Here is a 14423-nt window from a genome sequence, read left to right as displayed (position 1 = left end):
CTTTAAGAATAAAAATTTCCTTGCCCACACCAAATTTTTTTGGTAAGGAATACACTGGGAAACAGGAACAACTCCAAGCAGTGCTTGATTTATAACACAGAACACAACTACTTTATAGTATGATCATGGGACATCCAGAAGGTATCAAACAATGCAGCTGCATAAGAACATGAATCATTCCCAAAATAAAATTATAAATGAGCCTCTTGCAAATGTACCTTAAGTATGCATAACAAACTCAATGAGAGGTGTGAGCTTGCTTTTGCTGGATAATCTCATTTACAGTGGTACCTCGGGTTAAGAACTTAATTCGTTTTGGAGGTCCGTTCTTAAACTGAAATTGTTCTTAACCTGAGGCACCACTTTAGCTAATGGGGTTGCTGCTGCATGATTTTTGTTCTCACCCTGAAGCAAAGTTCTTAACCCGAGGTACTATTTCTGGGTTAGCGGAGTCTGTAACCTGAAGCGTCTGTAACCCGAGGTACCACTGTATATTAGGTCTAATTTGAGGCAAATAAGATCTCATCTCCTCATCAACACAAAGAAGCCTTTCTCTTTTCTGAGCTTTCATATTTGTCAGAGTTAAAAATCTCCGTTCACAACAATATGTCCTGGAGAACTGTACAGGAGAATAGCCAATTCTGTGGAGGAGAGGCATGGATACCATCTCCAGTATTATATACAAAAAGAGTTCAGTGGCACACAGTTTTTTGATGCTATATTATACTATAGTACACTGCAATGTTTAAATGTTTCTTTGATTGTCCTTGAACCTTCTCCTGCCGCACCACCAGTATGGCACACCCTTTGAGAACCCTTTGAGAAGCACTGATGCAAACAATGTGAAGCTACATGCAGTAACAGCCTGACTGGCAGTGAGCCCATGTTCCATGTTATAGACAGGAATCACAAGGTCTCTTCGCGTCTCTGGAGCATGCTGGGCTGCAGTATACCTGTTGACCACCTGTCAACAGCTTTCTTAGTGCCATATTGAATAAAGCATCTCCACCCTAATGCAGCAGCCCAGGAAAAGCGGGGAATGTGGGCAGCAATTCCTGGGGCTTCAAGAAGAAAGGATGTCTCTATCCTTTCAGTTTCTGTATCTGGAGCAAAAATGCTTTTTCTTTAGTTTAGTTTATTTATATATATATTCACACATTCTGAAGTGTCCTGAAGCCATTTATAGTTAAGAAAATGTGAGATAGGAAATGCCGAAGATAGGCCATAAAACATAAGGTATCCAATAGAACAGCACAAAATATAATTCATTTCAAGCAGTAAATGAATTATAGGGTAGTTGTGAATTCAGTACAACAAGTCAGAAACATGTAGCCTTTGGCTGATTGAACTATCTATGGCCTTTTAAATGTGTTATGGAGGGCTTTTCCTTTTTGTTATTGCATTGTGTATTTTGTGTTTTTTTATGTTTTGATCTGCCCTGTGATCTTTGGATGAAGGGGTATATAAATTTAATAAGTAATCACAATTGCCATAGCCTTTGAAAAAATGCACCAGAACCCCTTCATCAACAAGCAGCGATGGTGTGAGCATCGTCCAAGTTGGCTATTCTACTCCCCCTCCCCCCAAAAAACTGAGACTTAACATTCTATGAAGACAAGAACGAGCCGTCTCAAGAACAGCTTCTTCTCCAGAGCGATCTCGACCCTGAATGGGAAACCTGGACTTTGAAAGTCATCTAATCTTCCTTGCTGTATTATACTGTATTGTTTTAATTAGTGTTTTTATAGTTGTTCTGATTTTAAGTGGAGTGCCCTACCTGGGTGGATGGAGCAGCCAAGTAATTTCGTTGTCCCCGAGAGGGGGCAATGACAATAAAGATATTATTATTATTATTATTATTATTATTATTATTATTATTATTATTATTATTACTGTTCAGTCCTTACTGAACTCTTGGGCAGGAAAGTCTGCCAAAATCATATATAGTCAAAACACATTGGGTGCAATGGTGGGTGGGATTGCCAAAGTCTTTTCCCCCCAGATGCCCGATTCCTTTTATTTATTTTTTAAAATTGCCAAGTGCATAAAGCTGAATGTGCACAAGTTGTGTGTTTACTGTACTCTCTCTCTCTCTCTCTCTCTCTCTCTCTGTCGTTCCTTCCCCTAAAAAGAGGCTGGGCTGCATACAGCAGTCATAGCACTCCTGGATTTCTCCAGTCAGGAAATATTAGCTGCTGGTTCTGCAAGCATATAAGCTGCAAGCCTGTTTTGGAAGATGTTCTTCCTGGCATAAGCCCCATTTGGCACAACCCCATTTATTTTCTTCAAAAAACTTATATATACTGTCTTTCACACGGGTACATTTCAGCATAAGACTAAGTGCACTAAAATTGCATTTTAGGTAAAGATAAAGGGACCCCTGAACGTTAGGTCCAGTAGCAGACAACTCTGGGGTTGTGGCGCTCATCTCACTTTACTGGCCAAGGGAGCCGGTGTACAGCTTGCAGGTCATGTGACCAGCATGACTAAGCCGCTTCTGGCGAACTAGAGCAGCGCACGGAAACACCGTTTACCTTCCCGCAGGAGCGGTACCTATTTATCTACTTGCACTTTTTGGCGTGCTTTCGAACTGCTAGGTTGGCAGGAGCAGGGACCAAGCAACGGGAGCTCACCCCGTCACGGGGATTCGAATCGCTGACCTTCTGATCGGCAAGCCCTAGGCTCTGTGGTTTAACCCACAGTGCCACCCGTGTTCCTAAAAAATTAAATTGCATTTTAAGATACATTAAAAACAAAAAAGCAAACAGGGAATCACCGAGCAAAAAAAGAAATTAAAATCCAATAAGTGTTCAGGTGAACAAAAATGTGGGTGGGTAGGTAGAAATTGGGTGCGTCTTGCAGAGAATTCTCCCCCCTCTCCTTATCCTGAAATGCCCTCCTACCCATTTAATCCACTTGCATATTTTTTTTTCTTTTTTAAAAAAGCCCAGTACTTCAGCTCTTAATACTAAGCTTTACAGACACAATGTCCCTTTCTTTAATGAAATTACCATTTATTTCAAAGCCACTATCTCCCATCTCCTCGTGGTGCCCCATGATAGCTCATCATTCACTGGACTTCACTTTTGTGATGAATGAGAACCAGCAACACATGCTTTCTAACAGCTCTATTTAAACGAGCTCCACAGTTGAAACAAATCATTCCAACAGCACTTCTGAATTATGCATGGAACCATTCAGAAGCTAAAGGCAGAATATTCTTCAACGTTCACAGGGTTTAAGATCTTCAGACAGAAATTACTCAAGGCGATGTAAGCTCTCATTATTGCCAAGTCAAAGTTCTACCAAGGCATGGTGCTTGTGTGCTCTGCAAGAAATGTTAAGAACTATAGATGGCTAGGGATCACTGAAACACTCAAATCTTTGTGGTGGGGTACAGTGCTCAGAGATCATTGCTATTCCTTAACTTTTCATAAGCAGCACATACGGGGACACACAAATGAAGTTCTGTTTGTCTTCAATACAGTCATACCTCGTGTTGCGTTAGGTTCATGTTGCGTCTTTTCAGCTTGCGAACGCGGCAAACCTGGAAGTGTATACTTCTGGGTTTCGCCGCATGTGCGTGCACAGAAGCATTCTGCAGCGTTTGGTGCGCTTTGCACATGCGCAGAAGCGCTCTATCGCGCTGCACACATGGTTAGAAGCAGCACTTTAGTTACAGAATTTTCGGGGTGCGAATGGCACCCTGGAACGGATCAAGTCCGTAACTAGAGGTACCACTATACTGGTCCACACCTCACCTGCTCCTGAACCCAAACTCCATTTTCTCTATCTATCTATCTATCTATCTATCTATCTATCTATCTATCTTTCTCTATCTCTTTTGCACAGAACCTGTAGTTTTATTATAAATCTTTTACAACAGGATTGATTCCCTAGAATGCATTACAGGATCTACTGTCTGTCACTCCTAGCTTGGTGGTTTTCCAAATTTTTACCTTGAAGTGCACTTGATTTTTACACTGATTCAGATGCTGTAGAACCCACCCACCCATTACAAAAATGCTGCACACTGCAGGGAGGGGAACACAGGTGTGTGGGAACACGGGAGAACCACAACTAGTCAGCTGATTTAATGACCTGGCAGCACGATGGGAAGAAGAAAGATGATCTCAACAAGGGGTGTAGCTGGGACTGGGACATGCTGGGGCAAGATGGGGATGGGGAAGGAGAGGTTGGTTTAGGAAGTATGGGATGATGGAGGATGGCGAGGGGATGGGGGTCAGTGCACAGGAACCAGAGCAGCAGAACCCATCACCAGAGTCAGATGGGCCTCTGTCTCCATGAACACAGTGGGCTCTGAGGAAGGGAGCAGTGGGAGGTACACTCTAGGAGACTGAGGCAGGCAATGGCCAACAACCTAGCTCACTGGCTGGCCAGATGGGGCTTGCTAATTCTGGGAGGAGATATGTGATTCTTCAGATGGAGTACCACCACAGGTGGTACTGAGGTGGCCCACAGGTTAGAGCAGCCTTTCTCAACCTGTGGGTCCCCAGAAGTTGTTGAACTACAACTCCCATCAGCCCTAGCTAGCAAGGCCAGAGCTCAGGGATGATGGGAGTTGTGGTCCAACAACATCTGGGGACCCACAGGTTGAGAACCAGGTTAAAGGCTTGCAGTTCTAAAATAAGAGCTTCTCTCAAGGTTGCCTCCTTTGGAAGAAATCACAACTGGCAGAGGTCCTAGTGCAGACAGAAAGAATGGGAGAAGCGGTTTTCCTCCCTTCAAAAGACAAAGCAGCAGATGGGTCCCTATCCCCAGGAGCAAGAAAGTACACAGGGGGCAAAATAGTGACCAGAGGGATAGGGAGGGTGAGGAAGAGGCTCAGACTCCTCACTCTGCAAGTAAACTGTGCCCAAACATGGGACCAATTCCACCAGCCAACAAAATCAGGCAGGATTAACCCTCCTCACTCTAAGTGGACAAACACTGTGTTAATGGACAGAAAGCCAAATGCATTGGAATAAAACAAGCCCAGATTCAGTATTTTCCCCCTAGAAACCGGGGGCTGTATTTAATCTTGAGTGCAAAATTGCACTTGTATTTCACAGGCAAGATATTTGCTGGAGTAGAAGCATTCAGAAAGTGCAAAGAGAAGCCTCTCTCGATGGCCAGGATCCAGCTTGCTTGTTCAAAGCTCCAGCATATGATGGGAGGCCCAGAGGGGTGGAAATAGACAGCAGACACAGCGCAGCCAAGGATGTGAATATTCCGATATTACAAAAATAAGTCTTAACATTTTTTATATGTTGGCAGCTTTATAATCCAGCCTTTTCTCTCTCAGACACTCAAAGCAGATAACAACACAGAAGGTGAAAATGCAAAGCATGGGGAAGGGACAGTGTGTGAATATTGTGCAAAGCTCTTGATTTGCGTACACACACAAAAATTATAATAGGAAATAATTTTAAGTATTAATAGAAAAAATGTGGAAATAACAAACATTACAGAACAATGTTTTTACAAAACATGAGCACTGACAGGGTCAAGCAGAGTTGTTGGCTCATTTGACAATGAGCAGACCTATAGGAGTAATTTAGATGTTAGTATTATGTGGTTTTGTACATTACCATTACATTTCACATAACTTCAGAGGGGTACCCGGCGGTAGTTGTGTGGTGAAAAGTAACTTACTTAAATGTTATCCAGCAACAGCCATTCCATCAGGCTGGCGCAGAAGGCAAAAAGGGAAGCAGGTCCAGGAGCTGAGAGATCAGCAATGATCAGCTCCTCCTCTCCTTGAGCAGTTTCCATTCCAGCTGGTCGATTCAAGAACCCTGTTACAAAGCTCTAGTGTCCAAATTTGCTTTTCTCCTTCTCCCTGCCCCAATCCCTTTTTCCTGTTTTGTTGAGCAGCACCAATAATATCTTTCTGTTTCTCCAGTCTTTACTAGCTCCAGTCTATTTACTCACTTATTTACCGTATTTTTCGCTCTATAAGACGCACCAGACCACAAGACGCACCTAGTTTTTGGAGGAGGAAAACAAGAAAAAAAAAATTTTGAATTTCAGAAGCCAAAACAGCAAGAGGGATCGCCACGCAGTGAAAGCAGCAATCCCTCTTGCTGTTCTGGCTTCTGGGATAGCTGCGCAGCCTGCATTCGCTCCATAAGACGCACACACATTTCCCCTTACTTTTTAGGAGGGAAAAAGTGAGTCTTTAGAGCAAAAAATACGATATATTTTTATATACACATTTCTATGTCACCCTTCTAGTGCCTATGCAGTACACAGAGTGGCTTGCAACTATTTAAAATCACAATTGCATTAAAAAAAGTGCAGTAATAAAATACCATGCTGAAGTATTGTATGTGTCACCCTCCAGCATGCTATGTCTTTGTTAATTTTGTTATGCATATCCTATTCAAATTCAGGCCTTGCACTTCCGCAATTAAGGATAGAATACATTTTCTGCATGTCTTCATTTACTGACTGGATTGCTTTAGTGTTCTGGGCTAGTAGACACAAAAGTGCATTTTAACCATTCCCTTGGTGTATGAGGGGACAGTACTGTAATCCCTTCCCAAAAAATGTTATTTATTTATTGTACTCATAAGCAGCAAGAGAAAAAGTTGTGGAAAGGACTGTTTCCCTTCCTAGCTTTCCAAGCTGGTTCTTCCCCGTTCACACTACTAGAAGAAACACCCAGTACCAAGCATGTAGTTAGTCCCCACATGTCATTGTAGATTTGGCGTATACTGTAACAAACAAAACAAATAGTCTGATACAGGTCTCAGCAGATGTCATAAGGAAGAAGAAAAGTAGAAAAGTAGATCTAGCCATTTTTCTCTTCATAGCTATCCTTAGATTCCACTATTGGAATCCATATGCAAATCATCATCATCTCCCTTCTCAACAGCTGTGTTAACACATAATGCTAAGCTAGATCACAGCTTTGTGCAAGTTACCAAGGAGGTGAAGGGGCTTTCTCCTTCTTTTGCAGCCAAGGCTACAAATCATGGTTTAGTAGAAGAGACCATAACCACAATCCCTGGTTTGGATAACATGCTAAGCCAGACTTTGGTTCAGCTACCAGGCCAAGTTGAGCTAAAAGGATCAAGGAGGAGCAAAGTGAGTGTGAGCTGCTCTCCGGGAGCCAACACATTTCACGAACCTGTTAAGCCAGCGTTTCTCAAACTTCGGTCCCCAGCTGTTGTTGGACTACAACTTCCATCATCCCTGACCACTGGGATGTTTGAGAAACACTGGTTTAAGCCATAGTTTGGCTTATTGAGTCATGTCAGCCAGGCAACAATCATGAAAGACATACGAGTTGTCCCTTTGCAGACTTCATTTCACAGATCTTCATTTTTCAAGAGGCAGCTGGTAGAATATAAAATCACTACAGAAACTACGAAGTTAGTGGGGGTGAGGGGAATCAAATATGTGTTTCTCTCACCTCTTTTCATACATAGTTTGTGTGCTATGGTGCTTCTAATTCACAAAAAGAGAAGGAGCGTGGAAGGGAAGTGTGCAGAAGGGGGGAGGGGCAGGAATGCCAAAAGATCCATTAAGCCACAATAAAAAGGTGTGATTGTGCATGCATGCCCCTAGACGAAGTACAGAGCTTCATATTCCCAAATAAAAGTCAGGATAATAAATATCCACCATCCCACAGAGTATGCACATGTGTGTAGTAACAGAAGCATTATGGATGAATTAGGTTTATGATTTTCAATTACGTATAGTAGCAACACCCAGACACCCTAGAGGACTGTGAAAACGTAAAATGAAGCAAATACTTGCCTCCAAGGACCACACCGTCCGCTTTTTGGAGACTGGAAATTCCTGAAACAGCTACTGTTTCATCTGGCATATATACTAGTTACCAGCTAAAAAGGCCACTTTTTCAAATATAGCACATAAGCAAAATTCTGCTTCCAGACTCTGTGGGACGCAAAGGAGAGCATAACAGCAGCAGGAAAGTCTTGCTCATTCTTCTTTACTCCTTGCAAAAAATATTCAAAGCAGCAGAAACTTTTTATTAAGAAATGCCACAAAAGGATTGCTTAAAAGTAAGGAATAAGAACCTAGAGAAGAGCACATATGGCGTCTTTGCAATAGGGATCCCCTTCATATAGATCCACTTATAAAGTCCTACCCTATTAAGCCACCAAGACATACACAAAATCAAAGGGGAGCTTTTGCAAAACACCTCAGGCGATGCTCAAGAATGCTAAAGAGAACACTTCCAAGTCTCCCCCACATGTACTCAAAACATCTGAACCACACTTGTGGCTTTCATCATCGCTTCAAGAAGCACTACGTGAAAAGCTCCAATCACAGCAGAGAAATTGTGTATTAGAAAATAGCCCTGTAATTCACAGCTCAGGTGAAGAACAATATAGCCAAGGATTGTACGATATAGTCAACATTGCACTAAACTGTTTTAGTGTAGGCTACAATTTCCACATCAATTTGTCTACCCCAACCCCAAGTATCAGCCACAAACCCTCCGTGAAGAGTATTAGGGGGCATGTTCTAGGATGTGCTTTTTATGAAGGGAAGGCGTGACTGTGAGCAGAGCCATGCTGCACAGCCCCATATCATGTAGATCAGCCCTCCCCCCACGGCACCCACATTTACAGCACAAAAGTCTGTGTGGAAGTCTACACAGATGTACATATAAATGCTTCCACGGGAATTCCAGCAACTCCCTCTCACATTGCCCAGCATACTCCATGCTCCAGTCTCCTTCTTCCTCCTGCACTAAGTAGCTTACAGCCAGCGAGTTTTCCTACACCGTAAGGTTTGAATCCCGTTTCTACTTGCAGGATGGTTCGTGGGCTTAGGTTAGCATAGAGGAAGAGATCAGCCTTGACGGTTCCTTGCAGCTCCCCCGGGGCTAACAGCAGGGCAGCAGGGGCAATTCTTGCCAGGACCATGGCAGAAGTGTAAAACCTCTTTCCCATTCACACACCTATCATTAATCAAGGGGTGTGTGGAACTTAATATGGTTCCTAAATGTCGCCTTTAGCTTAATGTATAGTTTGGCTCGCAGTAGATTGTAAAGACTTACATATTTTGTTTTGCCTGAAAAGATTTACATGCAAAGTGCACATTGAATATGTTTATTTCCAATGAACTGAACACATGCATTTTAAATACTCACATTGAGCGCACATGGCAGTGTTGCAAGTGTGGAAGGTCCTCAAACTCTGATTTTATGCAATGTCTCGATGGTTGGGTCTGCCAGCTTCCTTCAGTATGCTAGCAAATTGAAGTTGTTTTTAACAGCTCTAGCTCTTGTGTATAAGAACCAAAATGCACAATTGTAGCCCCCCCCCCTTGGGTAATATAGTTTGGCCTCACTATATACTGGTCATCACCCTGAATGTTAAAATAAAACCTTTAAAAAGTTGATTCTACATGAAACCAGCAAGTCAATGTGTAACCCCTAAAATCAGCAAAGCAGTTCAGAAAACTTGTATGAATGAAGTCTGAGATTCAGGCACAAGGTTGCTTAACCGAGTCGTTCCCAAACTGTGCATCTTTCAAACACAAAGTATTTATGCAATATTTCTATTGATAGGTGGGCAGCCATTTTTAAAATGAACAAAAAAGTGCTACTCCCTCAAAAAGAGGCTGAGAACTGCAACTTTACACGATTTATTGTTGAGGCCTTGACTCCTTCAACACAGCCGTTTTCAGTTTAGTACAATCTGCTGCATCAGTACTTCAAGTACAATTGGATCATTATTTCTCAGAACGGCAGAACCATCTGCCCTCAAGAGCAGGTTGGCCTGTTGTGCTGCTTTGCGGACCAGTGTTGTGATCTTGTCTCCTTCCAGTGAAGAGGCAGGCCCAGCTCAGCCAACTGATGCAGAACTAAGGGTGGGATAGACATGCTTTTCCAAGAGTGTGCCTCAGCTATCATAAGTTTTGAACTGCTGGCTCAACTGGGCAAAAAACACCACATACACCAGCTTCCACATTTGTTAAACACAATGGTTTGTATTCAGCACAGTGCTAAGCCTCCCATCCGCACAAAGATTTATTGGGCGATATCCAACTCCCTCATCTTGCCAACAAAAGATTTACACTCCTCCTTCTGCTCCTCTCCCCTTAAATTTGATCTGGGGTTCTCCCCAAGACTCTGGATAATTTTGGGGGAGGGACCAGGGCATATCTGGTTGGGGAGAGGAGGGGCTATGTGTTAGATAAACCAGCCATGTTTGTTTGGTCACAATGCCTGCCCCAGTCACATATTCTTCTACTTCTTCTTCTTTGGCGATCACTCGTAGCCATGTAAGATTGTCTTCCATAAACACGGTTTTAACAATGAGTTTGTAAATGACTGTGGAGGCCAATTCAGGACCCACACGTCCTTCTACATTGGTTCCCAGGCAGGAGTTGATCACGGTGTGAATTTGCCAAGCGTGCCTTCCTCCTAGCACGTTTCTCCCTTGCGTCCTGATTTCGAGTGTCTTCAAAGTCCATGACACCTTTGGTAAAGGTTGTTCTCCAACTGGAGCACTCGCAGGCCAGTGTATCCCAGTCATCGGTGTTCATACTACATTTTTTAAGATTTGCCTTGAGACAGTCTTTAAACCTTTTTTGTTGACCACCAGCATTACGCTTTCCATTTTTAAGTTCGGAATAGAGTAGTTGCTTTGGAAGACGATCAACAGGCACTTGCACAACATGACCAGTCTAACAAAGTTGATGTTGAAGAATCATTGCTTCAACACTGGTGATCTTTGCTTCATCCAGTACACTGATATTAGTTCGTCTGTCTTCCCAAGTGATGTGTTAAGATTTTTCGGAGTCACATATAAAGCATGCAGGAAGAAGAGTGGTATTTTTTTTTTTTTTACCATAAAAGGTGTGCGTCGCTGAGGGAGAATTGAACCCTCCCCACAACCAAGCCAGCTCCAATGCTGCAGCCATTTTCCTCCCAACCTGGATGCAATACTAGCAGTGTGCTGAGCATTGACATCTCAGTCAGCAGCCACTGACTGGCCAAAGGTCAGGTGGACAGTGCAACCCCACCATGCTGTCTGCACGTGCCCCCATCCAATACACAAGCCGAGGCAAGGCTGCTGGCTGGCAGAGGAGTTGAACCATCTCAACAAAATAACAGTTCAACATTTTGACAGCCCCATTGCCTAAAGTTAAGTTGCCTTCCTTCAAGAATGTGCCTATCCTGTAACTGGCTAGCCCCGGTAGCCTGCTATCACTCAGAGCTACCTGGGCACAGAAGACCAAAAATAATGGCATTACCCCCGTATCCCTTTGTCCCTCAACCAACTCCAGAGGTGCCATTCAACTACGTTTTACACAGCTCACGCCCACTGAAAGTGACAATGACTAAGTTAGGTCCATTAACTTCAACAGGTCTACTTTGAGTAAAACTTTGTTGAATACCAAACCAGAAGAATAAGTTTTGCCATGCTGATTTGCACAGTATAGGATTAAACAGAACAAACTTCTGGTTTAGGGTTTTATTTTCTTTTTGACCGTGCATACTTACTGCTTCTCCCCCTCCCTTGTTTATACAGTGGTACCTTGGGTTACAGACGCTTCAGGTTACAGACTCCACTAACCCAGCAATAGTACCTCGGGTTAAGAACTTTGCTTCAGGATGAGAACAGAAATCGCGCGACGGTGGCACAGCGGCAGTGGGAGGCCCCATTAGCTAAAGTGGTGCTTCAGGTTAAGAACAGTTTCAGGTTAAGAACAGACCTCCAGAACGAATTAAGTTCTTAGCCTGAGGTACCACTGTACTCCTTTTAAATTAGCCTAGGCTGCAGTCATGAAATTAAAAGACACCTGCTTCTTGGGAGAAGATCAATGACAAACTTAGACAGCACCTTAAAAAACAGAGACATCACCTTGCGGACAAAGGCCCACATAGTTAAAGCTACGGTTTCCCTAGTAGTGATGTATGGAAGTGAGAGCTGGACCATAAAGAAGGGTGGTCGCCAAAGAATTGATGCTTTTGAATTATGGTGCTGGAGGAGACTCTTGAGAGTCCCATGGATTGCAAGAATGTCAAACCTATCCATTCTTAAGGAAGCTGAGGCTCCAATACTTTGGCCACCTCATGAGAAGAGAAGACTCCCTGGAAAAGACCCTGATGTTGGGAAAGATGGAGGGCACAAGGAGAAGGGGACGACAGAGGACGAGATGGTTGGACAGTGTTCCCGAAGCTAGCATGAGTTTGACCAAACTGTGGGAGGCAGTGGAAGACAGGAGTGCCTGGCGTGCTCTGGTCCTTGAGGTCACAAAGAGTCGGACATGACTAAACGACTAAACAACAACAAAAGGCTGCATTGATTTCTGAAGACATTCTTGGGCCATTTGCTTTCCCCTCCCCAGTGTTGCTTAGACCATTTGGGCTATGGTTCTGTTTCAGAGTGCCTGGGAGATTAGCAGGGGTGATGCCAAGCAACAGACTTTGAATCCAGCAGGTAGTCCCTCTACATTAAAGTAGACCACTGAAACCTTCTCATCTTGCCCTTTATGACAAACCAACTGGTGATGGCAAGAGGAAGAGAAATTGGATGGCTGTCTTACCTTACTGGGATTACACTGCCCTTCATAGTCAGTGGATCTAAAAAAGAGTGGCCAGATATCTCAAAAACGTACTGATGGTGACCAAACAACACCCCTCATTTTATCTACAGCATAAGAAACCAAATAAGACTTGCCTTCCTGCAGGCCATTAACCGAGTCTATAAAATAGCCCCCACTGCCCCTGTTTCATTATCATTATTCTAATCATGCTTGTGGTGTGGCACAAATCCAGCAAAATCATTAGAAAAGCCAACCAGACAAGCACCAGGGAGTGTGGGATACATGCGTGTGTGCGTACAGGCACACATATACCACATCACACAAGGAGCTAGCTTTCTTCTAAGAAAATGTCTTCCAAAATAATAATAATAATAATAATAATAATAATAATAATAATAATAATAAACACTTCTTATAATTCTCCAGCGCAGTACAGTAGTCTTATTAGTTTCAGCTACTACCAGATCCTTTGAGAAGGCAGGGAGCATCATCCAGATCTCCAGAGTCATAGAAAACTGATTCCCACAAACATTTTTGAGTACAGTGGTACCTCGGGTTAAGAACTTAATTCATTCTGGAGGTCCGTTCTTAACCTGAAACTGTTCTTAACCTGAGGTACCACTTTAGCTAATAGGGCTTCCCACTGCTGCCGCCACACAATTTCTGTTCTCATCCTGAAGCAAAGTTCTTAACCAGAGGTACTATTTCTGGGTTAGCAGAGTCTGTAACCTGAAGCGTCTGTAACCTGAAGCATGTGTAACCCGAGGTACCACTGTATCAGAGCAAGTAGACTCTTTGGAGAGCCACATTTTATTGTGAACACCACCAGAACGGTCTTGTTTTCAGAGAGGTCTCCACAGCCCCCTAACCTCCTCGTCTTTGCAGACTTCACATGGCATCAAACACACTCAGAGTCTGATTGGAAATAGGTAGAAATGCCCTTAAAAAGGAAATAACTTTTTGACAGCTCTAGCCTCAGGCAATTAAAGAAGGTGCCATTGAAAGGAGAATGCCATGCTATTTAATAAATTATGCTCAACACACACACACAAGCTTTCCTCATCACAACCTGAACAGCAACATGCACTCCTTGTCCACAGCAGGTACTACAGTAATCAGTTTGGCATCCAGAGATGAACCCTTAAAGGAAGCAACAACAGAGGCCAACAGAAGCAAACAAGCAATCCATGAGGAATGACTGGCTAAACTAGAAATGTGAGGATTCCAGCACACATGTGCAAGTGATTCATCATTTGAGATGGGAGTAAGTACAATTTTGGTGCCTGTATAAAATTTACAATATGTAATTCTAACTAGCAGGTATAACCCACCACACACAACACAATTACTATGGCAACCAGAACTTTTTGTGCTCCTGTGCCACGACCACAATGCATTGCCTGAAGTCCTTACAGCAACCTAATTTTGAATTGCAGTTAGTCATATTTTGACAGCACTGCTCTTCCTGCAAATACGATTCCTTGCCTACTGTCAGCACATAGTTTTGCAGATGTTCAGGGAATAGAAAAAGGCAAGAACCTCTGAAGAGGGGCTTAGCTTCACAATCCCAACCGCTTCCAAAAGCAAAAGTTTGGGATTTCCTTGATTACAAGGAGAAGCCATGGCAATCTGGCTTTTACTTCTTAAGAGTTATGTGCTGCTGGAGATATATAGAGGGATTTGGGCAGTGCTAGGGAGAAGTGCCAGGCAATATTGTGGATAATGTGGAATTTATTTGTTTACCTCTAAAAACCCTATCTGCCTTTCAGGGATTGTTTCTAAAGAGCACTCAAGCCTTTCTTAGCGTTATACTGGAGCCGCAAACATGATAGCAAACTTTTGCTCTAATTCAAATCAGTCTCACTTAATAAGTAGGAAAACCA

General features: G+C 43.1%; 1 protein-coding gene and 2 long non-coding RNA genes across 4 annotated transcripts in view; 1 reads left to right on the top strand and 2 right to left on the bottom strand.

Annotated features, from left to right (window-relative positions):
- LOC307212685 overlaps positions 1 to 14423 on the bottom strand; it is a 183621-nt gene that overhangs the window by 109762 nt on the left and 59436 nt on the right. The window contains exon 1 of one of the 2 annotated variants that reach the window (XR_013837098.1): positions 13134 to 13149. The exons of the other annotated variant lie outside the window; for it this stretch is intronic. This is a non-coding gene — a long non-coding RNA (uncharacterized lncRNA). Of the gene's footprint in view, positions 1 to 13133; positions 13150 to 14423 lie in introns of those variants that run through there. 2 annotated transcript variants of the gene reach the window in all.
- The window catches only part of SERTAD2 (SERTA domain containing 2), a 135481-nt gene that overhangs the window by 109323 nt on the left and 11735 nt on the right, over positions 1 to 14423 (bottom strand). The gene's annotated exons all lie outside the window — the stretch shown is intronic.
- On the top strand, positions 1623 to 1853 carry LOC307212734. The gene is made up of 2 exons (XR_013837155.1): positions 1623 to 1750; positions 1792 to 1853. It is a non-coding gene; the product is annotated as an uncharacterized lncRNA (long non-coding RNA).

This window comes from Podarcis cretensis (assembly GCF_951804945.1).
Source record: "Podarcis cretensis genome assembly, chromosome: 3".
Taxonomy (NCBI): domain Eukaryota; kingdom Metazoa; phylum Chordata; class Lepidosauria; order Squamata; family Lacertidae; genus Podarcis; species Podarcis cretensis.
The sequence above is the reverse complement of the archived record's forward strand: the minus strand, read 5'-3'. Positions and strand labels throughout refer to the sequence as shown.